This window comes from Anabrus simplex, chromosome 2 (genome assembly GCF_040414725.1).
Source record: "Anabrus simplex isolate iqAnaSimp1 chromosome 2, ASM4041472v1, whole genome shotgun sequence".
Taxonomy (NCBI): domain Eukaryota; kingdom Metazoa; phylum Arthropoda; class Insecta; order Orthoptera; family Tettigoniidae; genus Anabrus; species Anabrus simplex.
Window position 1 is genome coordinate 789,535,654 of NC_090266.1, and position 12,447 is coordinate 789,548,100.

The window sequence follows — 12,447 nt, forward strand, 5'->3', positions numbered from 1 at the left end:
TGTACACCAACACACCAATAGATGAATCCCTAAAAATTATCGAAAATCTTCTTAAAGAAAACACTTCTCTACAAGAAACCAAAGAAAATATTTGCCTTCTTAGAACAACACTACACCAAAATTGCTTTGCATTCTACGAAAAAATCTATTGCCAAAAAGAAGGGTTAGCCATGGGCTCACCATCATCAGATATAATAGAAAGTACTTTTGTGAATAACTTCGAAAACATCATCTTAATGAGCCAGTATTCAAAAGGAATCTTACACTGGAGCAGATACGTGGATGACGTCACTAATGCACACCAGTTATTAAACACGCTGAATTATTTACACAAGTCCATCAGTTTCACAATGAAGCCAGAAGCTAACAAGAAAATTAACCATTTAGATATCACAATCAAGAAGAATAATGACAACCTATCTTACATTACTATACAGAAAGCCCACTCAGACGTCGCACACTACGGACAAAGAGTCGAACTACCCATACACACACAAAATAGCAGGACTGAATACAATGATACACAGAGCTATTTCCATACCAATGAGCACAACGGATTTCAATGAAGAGATAGAAATCATTAAACAAATCGCGAAAGAAAACCACCACACTTCAGGCACAGTAGTTAAACTATTAAATAAACATAAGAAAAGTAGCTAGGAAACCACCACACATGACAAAGAAAAATACGTAGTCCTCAACTACGTTAACAAGAACACATACAAAGCAGCTAATATTTTCAAGAAACAAGGTTTAAAAGTAGCCTTTAGAACGAACAACACACTAGAGAGACACATCAGCAAGTGCAACCTAAACACAAACGACCCTTTCTCAAAGTCAGGAGTATATAAACTCAAGTGCTAAGAACCTAACTGCAATGCCACATATATAGGTCAAACGAAACGTGATTTCCACACAAGATACAAAGAACACAAAAACGCGATCAAATATAATCGGAATTAAGCCTTCGGGGAGCGCATATACGACTGTTCACGCCATTTCACAGACGTGAACAGAGATCTAAAAATTTTACACACAGAAAATAAAAGTAAATCTTTGAATGTAAAGGAAGCAATCGAAATATACATCGCAAAACGTTAATGTAACTATCCTAAGTGACCATACACACTTAAAAATTTCCCCCTCCCTTCGCTCTACTCACATAACATCTGGACAACACTCACTCAATAAATCAGCTTTTATTATAAAAATAATAACATTTAATAGTTAGTCTCTATTTCAATTCCTTGCTTTATTCGCCTAAAATCATTAACTTGCATTCACCCATATTACATAAAAGTATATTTTAACATGAGGTAGGTTCATAACCTTCTCTCCCCTCTTCAGTGTTGATAGAAGGTTCCACAGCGCTCCTCTCGCCCCGCCCTATTTTCCCCTCCCCACCCCTACCACCCTCGGCAGGGTGTACTAGATTTTAAAATCCAAGGGGAGAGATCCACAACGCTCCACATAGCCCCGCTCATGCTTCCCCTCCCATCTTCGTGAACAGTGTGCTTTACCCAAAACTTTCCATCACCACAGTCCTGAAATAGTGTTTGGTGACAACAGACTTAGCATCGGCAGTCTAGAAAAGTACGTAAGTTTTCATTATATTAATACTTGAAAATGTACTTTTTGTCATTACCGGTTCATGTTATCAATAAACTCTCTATCATTCACAAGTTTACGCAATGTATACAATACTGTACATATATAAGCATGTTTTGAGTGATTTGATAGAATCTGAGGATGTTCTTGTAGAACGAAACATGTCATTCTTTGTTTAATAATGTGTATTTTTAGAGGTATGTTTCTAGTGTTATAATTTATATTGTATTTGCAGTGTGTTTGAAAGACTGAAAAGTTTTTGTTACATTTAACTAAGTCGACACTGAAAAGTACGGCTTCATCTTTAAGAAACTATTTGTTTCGCTCTGTTTCTTTCACCTACGTACAATCCCTGTCAGCAACGACCGTTGTTTGGAGCCATTTCTGATAAGCCTCCCTTTCACGTTTACAAGCTGCTCTCACTTCATCATTCCACCAAGATGTTCGCTTTTGCCCATCTTTACACATAGTTGTTCCTAGGCATTCTCTCGCTGTTTCTACTACAGCATCCCTGTATGCCACACATTCTCTTTCTATATCCAGAACCATGCTAATGTCCACTCATCGATACTCCTCAGTAATCATATCCATGTACTTCTGTCTAATTTCGTCGTCCTGGAGAGTTTCTACCCTTATTCAGATGTGGTCTGTATCATGAAAAATCTCCGAAAGACCCGTACATTCCTAACAGACTTCCTGAATTCGAAGCCGGTAAAGATATAGTCTATCATGAATCTGGTACCCCTAGCCTCCCATGTGTAGCGATGAACAGCCTTGTGCTTGAAGAATGTATTCGTAACTGCAAAACCCATACTAGCACAGAAGTCCAGCAAACGCTTCCCATTCCCATTAGCTTCCATATCTCTCCCACATTTACCAACCATCCTTTCGTATCCTTCAGTTCTATCTTCAACTCTCGCATTGATATCGCCCATTAGCGCTATCCTATCCTTGCTGTTAACCCTGACTACGATGTCACACAATGCTTCATAAAACTTGTCAACTTCATCTTCCTCTGCACCCTCACGTGGTGAATACACCGAGACAATTTTCGTCCTAAATTCCTCCAACTGCCAAATCGCTCATTTACGTGCCCAACATAAACTATGTTGCGTGCAATATTATTCCTGATGAACAGCCCTACCCCATACTCTGCCCTTCCCTTTTTAAAACCTGTCAAGTACACTTTATAATCTCCCTTTAACCGAATATCACTACTCCTAGCACATCCAGATGCATCCTCTTTGCTGGCTCCGCCAGTTCTACTTCCTTTCAACCATAAGCCCCATAAGCGCCATTAATATCGATAGCTCCCCATCGTATTCCATTTCGTTCGCCAAGTTGTTTCCAAGGAGTCACACGCCTCTCGAATGGGAGTGGGACTTCGTTACTCCCATAGGTCCGACGATTGCTTAAAATGTTCTGAGGTCGGTAAATTCATGAAGCAGGGTGCTACCCTAGTTATACATAGTTATACATAGTCCAAGTTAGGGACCACCGGTGGATTCTATAGTCCTAGCCGCCTGAGCACAAGGAGGGCCATGACTCAGAATATGTCCGAGATGCCCATTCCCATTCCCATTCCACATCAACTGGTATCCCGACTCTCAGGACCACTTACTAGGCCCATCAGCCGTTGCCCATGGTTCACGAACTAGGACGTGACTACAGTAACCCACACCAGGAACCACGAATATCACACTTTTAACTATTATTATTCATTTATATATATTTGAAAGTACGAATTGATGAATACTTTGAAAAAATGTAAAACATTTATGCTAAATTAACGTGCACACCCTCCTAATAATTGTTGAGATGTTTGAACTTATATTAATGAAGTACTCCTGTTGCACTTCCAATTTTCCCACTAGTCTGGCTATGAATCCAAACCGTCGTCCTCGGCGGCACGCCAGCTGGTATGTTTACCGGTAAATTTTCGTTACCTCATGCTCCCGTGACGTCATCAGTGTTCACAAAATTGTACTTTTAGTACTTTAAGTTGTTTTAGAAATGATTTAATGGATGTTTAATGGGCATGAGTGAATTAAAAATGATACAGTTTAATGTATTTTGGATTTCTGTGCTTTCCTTACGTATGGTTTAATTAAACAGAGTGAATAGTGGGGAACACTCTAGGTGCGTGTGTGATCGTTGAGGTTATTCTGGTTGGGTTTCCTGCGATGTGTATTTCTACTGCCTCCTTTATAGTTAATGACTGTTACTTTCGATGTGTAATATTTTAAGACCTCGACCCCACAGGTGTAGGAAAATATTTTAAGATCTGTGCTAATGTCCGTAAAATGGTGTGCGCTGTCATATAGGTCTATGTGTTAGAGAAGGCTGAGTGTCTGTTGTGTCTAATTGCGTTTTTTGTTCGTTGTACCTGGTGTGAAAACAACATTTTGTTTGTCCGATATATGTGGCATTACAATATGGTTCTTGGTTTTTGAGTTCATACATTCTTGAATTGGAAAAACTGTCTTTTTTATTTAGATTGTATTTACTAATTTGTTTTTGTAATGTAATGTTTCTTCTCAACGCTATTCTAAAACATTGCTCATTGAAAACGTAAGCTATTTTGTAAGCAATTTTGTTCATGAAACTGAGAAATACATAATGATCGTTTTCGGGTGGTGGTAGTTCAGGCTTTTTCGTAGTTTTCTAATAAAGGTCTGATGTGTTGTATTGATTTTTTCTTCCACGATTTGTTAATTTTATTTGTATTTAGTTACTAAAATGTGTTTCATTCATTGGCATTGTTATAGATCTCCGTATCACTGTGTTGAGTTCTGCTAACTTATGTGTAGTCAGGTGATTGGAATCGTTGTATATTGTGTGTGAAGTTCGAGTGGGTTTTCTGTATATTTTGTATGACCGTTTATCTTTATTTCTACTGATTGTCATGTCCTAAATGTTGATCTTCCCATTTGTTTCTGGCACCACTGTGAACTTGATTGAAATGTGTATAGACTATAGTGTATCAAGTAAGTAAGTGGTGTCCATTTGTGACGTCATCATCATAAACGGTTACAACGTCATCAACATAACTGCTCCACTGCAATATCCCTTTGGAACGTTCGTCAATTATAAGCGTGTTCTCAAGGTTATTTAGGAATATGTTCCCTATTATTCCTGATAGTGGTGAACCCATGGCTAACTCTTCCTTTTGAGAATACGTTTTGCTGTTGAACATAAACGTGTTTTGGTTTCAGGTTGTTTTAACAAGTTCATTATTGCTTTTGTTTGTTGTGGTGAATTGTTTTGAATTGTTTTAAGCTGCTTTTCTGTAATTTTAATCGATTCTTGCATTGATATGATAGTGCACATATTGTTGGTCAAAAGATATCGTTCTTGTTCTTTCTGTTATTTTCAGCTTTTTTAGATGTTTCGTTAGTTCTAATGTGTTTTAAATCAAACTGTCGTTTTTGATTGATTTTTCTTTTAGCATTTTGTTGGGTAGTTAGTTTACATTTACTATTGGTCTGATGGGGCATGATCTTTCTGTATTTTGGGTTAGGATGTAGGGATTTGAGGTGATAAGTTTTTTCTTTAGTGAGGATGGAATCTGATTGTATGACTGCTTGTTTCATATTGCCTCTAAATGTATTGGCTGGGTCACGTTTAATATCTTGTATTCCGTTGTTGTTGTTAATGAAATTGTATGTATTAATGTTTTCCATTATGACCTTGGTTGACCGAGATGAAAATGTTGTTTTGTTTCCGATCTAACCTTACCTCTGGTGGTCGCATATGATAACAACATAATAAAGTACTTTCGGAGGACCACTTAAATGATATTAAGAAAATACAGTATGTAAAAACATAAAGAGCACACAAGTCACTTATTTATTCAGTTGTACGTGAACTAAAACACAGTTGTACTGTAAGTATTTCCTGTACATATACAATTATATTTACACATGAGGTACGCACTGACACACAAAAAACTAGAAATATCCTTTCATTTGAAGACGTAATTGTTATTGTGCCAATTGTTTGGCTGCACTTGAAATGTTAGCACTGTTGTGCAATTACATTATTTTATGAGACTGTTGTCTCCACATGTTACTCGCGGCATGTTTGACGCGCTTCTCCCTCCTTCCCTATCCAGTCACTTGCACCAGAAAGCAGTCCCGGAAGCCAAGTGCTGCCCTCTATACACAACTTCGACAAATATAAATTAAATACTACAATATTGCTAAGTTAAAAAACAAATAAGTTATAAAATTACTTAAATATAATTGTTAATGCGATATGTGCAGTAACATACCGGCCCACTTAAAATTTGCTCATATTTTACAAATTAAATGCAATAACAATGACATTAACACCCTGAAAAAAACAAGTAATGCATTGAGTTCTGTCTCGAAAAAACTGTCACGGCAAAGATAAATATATATGCACAAATACACAAGAAAATATTGACGACGCACTACACTGAGGTCACTAGTCAATTGGGAGTGGGCATAATTTGCACACAGGTCTCCTATAAACTCCTGTGGGTGTATGGACATCAACGACTCTCACCAACCCGTCCTTGCCTGGAAATGTTTGCTCAATGATGCCGAATCTCCAGTCCAATGGTGGAATGTTGTCCTCCTTAATTAGGACAACAGTTCCTGTAGATACACTGGGCTGTGCTGAACTCCATCTCATGCGCTGCTGCAAACTGCCCAGATAGTCGGATGACCACCTGTTCCAAAAATGTCCCTTCATTTTTTGAAGATGATTCCACCTGGAAAGCCTTGAAGTATTTGATAAGGTTAGGTCTGATTCAGGTATGGCCATCACGGGTTCTCCTATCAGGAAATGTCCTGGTGAAAGGTAGGAGGTGTCATTTGGGGCATTGTTCAGGAGAGTGATTGGACGTGAATTTAAAATGGATTCAATTTGACAGAGAAGAGTAGTCATTTCTTCGAATGTCAAGTGAGCGTGCTTGGTAATGCTAGTAAGATGAAATTTCATAGACTTCACCCCAGCTTCCCAAAGACCTCCGAAATTTGGTTTTCGTGGAGGAATGAATTTCCAGGTAAATCCTTCTTGGATTCCAACATTATCAATCTCACGTTGGTGTTGCTCTGATTGGAATAATTTGTGAAGTTCTCGAAGTTGATTTCTGGCTCCGATGAATGATGAACCATTGTCACTGTGAAGTTGAAGTACCTTTCCTCTCCGGGCTATCATTCTCCTTAAGGCAGCAATGAAGGCTTCGATGGTTAAATTGCTTACAAGTTCCAAGTGAATGGCCTTGGTGGCTAAGCAGACAAAAAGTGCAGCGTAACATTTCACTCTCGTGTTACTACGTGGAGAAACTTGTTTAATGAAGAAGGGTCCTGCAAAGTCTACACCGCTGTATAGGAAAGGACGAGTGGGCTTAAGTCTTTCAGCAGGCAGTTGGCCCATCAACTGCGATGAGCTCTCGGCCTTGAAACTGTAACATGTCACACACTTGCGAATGACACCTTTGACAGTTGTCCTGGCGTGAAGAATCCAATACTTCATTCTAAGCGATGCAACTAGTAGCTGTGTGCTAGCATGTAGTAATCTTAAGTGTTCGTCACGAATAATTAATTTCGTGACATGGTGATGCGTTGGTAATATAATCTGATGTTTCTGGTCATTTGCTGTGTCTGCATTAGGTAATCGCCCGCCCACTCTGAGACACTCGTCTTTATCAAGAAATGGAGTGATAGATGTTAAAAGACTTCTCTTGTCAACTTCTTTTTTCAGTTGAAGATACTGAATTTCCTTCTGAAATTCCTGGTGTTGAATATATCGTACACAGCAAAGTAGTGCATTGTTGCATTCTTCCGTGCTTATATTTCCTGTAATCTTCGCGTGAGAGTGCTGTAGATTGTAGATGAATCTTTTACAATACGCAAAGACACGTTTCATTATTGATAACGAGGAAAATCTTGTAGTGATGTCTTCATTATCGCAGCTGTTGATTGCACATGTAGTGGGTTTGGCTTCAAGTGCTTCTGAGGTACATTCTGCAGTACTGATTGGCCATAATTCTTCAGGCTGGCACAACCAGGACGGTCCATGCCACCAGAGGTCATGTGATTTTAATGCTTGAGGCTCGCTTCCTCGTGACAATATGTCAGCTGAATTCTGTTGTGTAGATACATTATGCCATGTGCAGTTTTCAGCCGTGTCCTGGATTTCAGAGACCCGGTTGGCAACGAATGTTTTCCACCTTGTTGACGGTGACGAAATCCATTGTAAGACAATTGTAGAGTCTGTTCACGCATGAATAGAACTAAAATCCAGGTTGAGACTCGAGAACGTTCGCTTAAGTAATCTTGCTAACAGGAGAGCGCCGCACAATTCTAAGCGTGGAATTGACAATTGTTTAAGTGGAGCGACTTTTGGTTTAGAGCATATCAAATTGCATGAAATAAGCCCTTGTTCATCTGTGGTACGAAAGTATATGCACGCCCCGTAAGCACGTTCAGAGGCGTCACAGAAACCATGTAATTCACAATTTACAACTTTAGTCTTACTTAAAATGTACCTGTCAATTTTTATATCGTTAAGTTCTGGTAATTGCGAGTAAATTCCATTCCAAGTATTAAAAAGCTGACTTGGCAGGTCTTGGTCCCATTTTAATTGAAAAGTCCAGAGTTGTTGCATGAAGACCTTGCGTGAGAGAATAACTGTACCCAATAAACCCAGAGGGTCTAAAGTTGCAGCAATAGTTGAGAGTACACTTCTCTTGGTTGCATGGGAAACCCCTTTAACAGTTATGTCGAATTGAAACTGGTCCGTAGAAGGGTGCCAGAGTATTCCCAATGTTCTTACTGTGTCTGCATTGTCGAGTTGAAGTGGTGATTTAGTTTCTCTAATTTCTTCTGGTATTTTTGACATGACCTTACTGCTGTTAGAACACCATTTCTTAAGTTCAAATCCTACTCTTAACAGTAATGTCTCTAATTCTTGCTGTAAGCGAATGGCTTCTGATTCAGTATTGGCTCCGGTTAGGAGGTCATCAACATAAAAATCCTTTCTAAGGACAGCTGCTGCTTGTGGAAATTCCTTTGACTCGTCAACGGCCAACTGTTTCAAACATCTCACAGCGAGAAAGGGAGCACTTGCCGTTCCGTAAGTAACTGTCGTGAGTTCATAACACTGGAGTGGTTCGGTGCTAGTGTTTCTCCATAGTATTCGTTGTAGTTTCATGTCCTCATTGTCAACTTGAATTTGTCGATACATTTTTGTAATATCTGTGACAAGAGCAATCTTGTGTGATCTGAAACAATAGAATGCAGGTCGTCTTGTATGGTAGGACCTACGAGTAACTTGTCATTCAAAGATACACCACTGTCAGTTTTGGCAGACGCATCAAAGATAACACGAGTTTTAGTGCTGGTATTTATCGGTTTGAATACGGCATGATGTGGCATGAAGTATCCTCCATCTTCAGTGCACGTGGGTACTGGTTTCATGTGGCCAAGTTTCAGATACTCATTCATGAATGCTGAATATTCTTCTCTTAATTTGGGATCACGATTAAGTTTCTTCTCAATACTGTAGAATCTCACTACTGCCTGTGGGTATGAATTCCCTAACTGCGATGAAGTCTGTATAAGTGGCAGTCGAACTCGGAACCTTCCTGTAGTATCTCGCGTTGTGTTCTTGGTGAAGTGTTCTTCGCAATCTCTTTCTTCTTTGGTGATTGGTGGTATATTCAGTTCTTCTATTTCCCATAATCTTTTAAGGTGTGTGTGTAATTGGTCTACCTGGATGAATAGTGATGTTGCATGTTCCCCTTGGTGTTGTATGGGTGCCTGGCCAGCTACTACCCAACCCAGTTTCGTATTCTGCAATGTTGGATACCCATCACGAGTTTTCTTGCTCTCCAATATAACCTTAAAGAATATGTCTGCACAGAGTAGCAAATCGATCTTGCTTGGAGTGTGGAAATTTCTATCGGCATATTTTATATTGGTGGATAGATTCCATCTTGAAATGTCGATTTTTCTACTTGGCAAATTGTTCGTAATCTTTGGGAGCACTAAGCATGTGGCATCTATATTGAAAGGGGTGACCGCAGATTGCAAATGAACTGTAATGCAGTGTGAAGTTTGAACTCCTGCACCGTTAATTCCAGTTACTGGTGTAACATGTGTTTGTTTTCTTAGACGTAATAATTGAGCTAGTTCTTCGCTCACGAAATTCGTCTGAGAACCTGAATCCAAAAGACATCTAGCCTCATGCATATTACCAAATACAGTAGAGACAATACACGACACTTACGGATTTCGCCTTGCTAAAATGGGAGACAATTCGACGGTGGCGCTCCTAGTGACTTGACTTGAACAAATCGCGATAAATTCAAATATCAATGGAAATGTATATACGGAAATGGATAAATAAATTACGTCTAGAAAGAAAGTGTTATTGAGATATTAACTTTGAAGTTGCTAAAGCAATTCTGGATAAATGAATGAAGAATTATTTAAAAGGTTGTTATTTAAAGACTGAAATTAGACATATAAACAAGGTGTGAAATGGACTGCTGTGAAATGGCTTGATCTTTCATTTATGCATTACTTTTTTTAGCTTTAGCATACCTGCCTGAAATCTTACGGTTGGATTTGTCTTTTTCCTCATTTAAAAACATTGTATTATCACATTAAGACATTTGTCAATAAAAATATCGGCACATTTCTTACACATATGATGCAATGAATTAACATTTAATAGCTGGACAATTTTCCTCTTAACATGAAGCCTACTAACAGAAAGAAAATCTATAAAATCCCGGCTTTAATCTGAGGAGAGGGATAAAAGAAAGAAAAGTTTGAAAATGTTGTCGATAGTGATGCTTTGAGGAATATTTACGTACAATTAGAGTAAAAATGTAACATACCCTTGGCTGTATAGTCAAGGATTTTTAAAGTCGCTGGCCTGGAAATGATCTGAACAGATCTTATAATTCTTATACAAGCGTAACATCCCTTCTTTCTTGTACACTTTATCCAAATCGCTTCTGTGACATTTCAAAACCCACAGATCACACCTACAACACCACATCGGTATTGAAGGTTAACTGCTGCACTATAGAATAAAATATGCGTATTATATTTTAAGCCCGTTAAAACATGGGTCGAGCAGGTCAGAAGATTATGAAGTACTATAAAAATCTCTGTCACTGGAAGAATATATATCCAAACACAATATTACTTACATTTTCTTGTCACGAGGGAACCTGAAGAACGACCGCGCATTTTTCTCTACTTCGTAATTACTGCAGCCAAACACAGCACATACCTTTCCCCTCATGTTGAGAGGAGATATCAAGGAATGGCACACGCTACTATTTAATTATGTCAACTCACTGAGAACGCATAAATAACACCAAAAACTTCACACAAAAATGCACGTGCTCTTATGACAGAATCAGTACCGTTCAGGTCTATCCGCTAGAGTGAGCTCCAATAGCTGTCCCTCGATATCTCGCTCAGTGTCGTGTATTGTCTCTACTGTATTTGATATTACCGTGAATGTCCTTAACCATAACTATCGCTGTTGATATCAAGACTGTAGACAGATCGGATTCCTTGACAGCGCAGTGAGTAACATCTGTTGAACGGGTTGTGTGATTAGCTACTGCTTGGCGCGAGCTGTGTTCTCTCTCTGTTTCCCGTGAGCTAAGCATTGGCCTGCTGCGGTCACGTCTGGTGTCATCACGCAATAGTGAATTATGATATTTTCCGCACATCTTGCACGAAACTGATTGGCACTGATTGGCATTATGATTATTGCCCAAGCAGTTAAAGCATAATTTATAATCTCTCACAACATTATGTCTCTCATGGACATTGAGCCTTTTGAAGCACTCACACTTATATCGGTAGTATGAGCCCTTACAGAGTACACATTGGTAATTAACACTAGCGTGCACATTGCTTACTTGATGTTTGGGAGTAGTTCTAATTGACTGTTTAATCTGCTGAACTGGAGTACCTGGCTTGATTGCCTTAAGTGCTAAACATCTCTTTTCTAAAAATGTCCACAACGCCTCTAGAGATTCTAACTCAGAACCTGAAGTGTGTATTTCCCATGCCTTCCTAGTCGCTGGGTCTAGTTTGTTGATTAACAATTGTGACAATAATAAATCTTCAATTGAAACATCTAAGACAAGGACCTGAAATGCCTTCACATTGGCCTGACTTGTGTTTATAGCCTCTCTGAGAGAATTGGCATTCTCTTTCTGGATTGAGTCTTGCTCTAATATCCGTTTAATGTGGATTGACGAAATTAATTTGTTGTTTTGAAACCTGTCGATTAACCTTTGCCAAACTATGCTGTAGTTTTCAGCAGATAGAGGGAAACTTTGTGCAACTGAAAGAGGTTTGTTTCTTAAACTGCTGATTAAGTAGTGAAATTTCTGTATATCGTGCAAATCTTGATTGTTATGGATCATAGATACAAAAGAATCGTGAAATCCTCTCCAGTCTCCGTACTCACCTCCGAATGGTTTCAGTGTAATAGTAGATAATTTGATGTGCGCCCCATTGTAATTATTGCTTACTGAGACATTCCCTTGACTGGAGTGTCTGGAAAGACCTGTTATTTCATGCTGGGTGATTATTCTGTCTATGTCGACCTTTATCTGATGATATGTGTCTTCAAATATTTCTCTATCTGCTTCGTATGTTTCTCCCTCCTCACTGATTTCTAGCTGGGATTGAATGTCCTCATACTTTTGTTTCAATTCCTCTAAACTTTCTCTACGAGAGATAATAGCCACAAATCCCTGCTCACTGTTAAACCCATCTACGAAGTTTTTAATTCGTGTTACGCTGCCCCTTATTACACCTCGTTTGC